We start from the raw sequence: 1,054 nt of genomic DNA on the forward strand, positions 1-1,054 counted from the left end.
AGTGATTAAAAAAAACACCTCTGAATGTCTTCTCTGGACTTTAAGAATATTATAAGACAATTTGGAGAAGAGTAAGGTATGTGATGTGACAGGTTAGCCTAAACCCTGCTTCTCCATTCTAGACTGAGGAATCAGCGGTGGGCTTCCCGGCCCTATGGGTTCTGCCTCTCCCCTGGTAAGATGCCTTGAATGTATACTTCTTTGAAGATGTTTTTCAGGATAATCCTCTGAGTAAGGGTGTAGCTAGTCTTCATAGAAAACTTAGGAAAGTGAAAGTGAAGTCACTCAGTCGTGTCCGACTCTTTGAGACCCCATGGACTGTAGCATACCGGGCTCCTCTGTCCATGGGATTTTCCAGGCAAGGGTACTGAGGTGAGTTGCCATTTCCTTCTCCAAGGGATCTTCCCAACCCAGGGATTGAACCTGGGTCTCCCACATTACAGGCAGACGCTTTACCATCTGAGCCACCAGGGAGGCCTGCAGTGAAACACGTATCAAATAATAATGCTTCGTTTGTGGAACTACCATACCATCATATGCTGTGCTGCTTTCATTTATAGGATGGGATCTTTTAGTTATGCCCAAACAGCAAGAATGTAAGGTCTTGCTTCATCAGCTGAAAGTAAAATTGCTACTATGAAAAATGTGGTGTGTGCTGAAGAATATCACTTGCACGCTGGTGTGTCCTGGAGACGTTTCTAGACAGTATGCCAGGAAAAGCTACACTCACTGATTGCACTTTTAACCCAATGATAAGTGGAATACTGAAAACCCAGGAGAGTAAGAACTACAAATATTTAAACTACCATTTCACTCCTACATTTGATGATGGAAAATTTTATCTTAGAGTATGAATAAAAGTGAGATGATTGCTTGTACCTGCACTTTAAGATATAAAGCATAACTGGTATATATCCTTGTGGCTAGTGTGGCAGGAATAAGGATGTGGTGGTGGAGAGAGGGACTGAAACTGACCTAGAGCTGATAGGAAATAGAGCAGTCATCTTCCGTCTCTCCCTGGACATTGCGGTGTGACCCATTCTCAATCCTGTTG

General features: G+C 43.2%; 1 non-coding gene across 1 annotated transcript; it reads right to left on the reverse strand.

The window, feature by feature from the left end:
• Positions 1-402: 402 nt before the first annotated feature.
• TRNAY-GUA (transfer RNA tyrosine (anticodon GUA)) lies at positions 403-474 on the reverse strand. Its single transcript has one exon. It is a non-coding gene; the product is annotated as a tRNA-Tyr (tRNA).
• Between the last annotated feature and the right edge of the window lie 580 nt (positions 475-1,054).

The sequence above is a fragment of the Dama dama genome, chromosome 26 (genome assembly GCF_033118175.1).
Source record: "Dama dama isolate Ldn47 chromosome 26, ASM3311817v1, whole genome shotgun sequence".
NCBI lineage: Eukaryota > Metazoa > Chordata > Mammalia > Artiodactyla > Cervidae > Dama > Dama dama.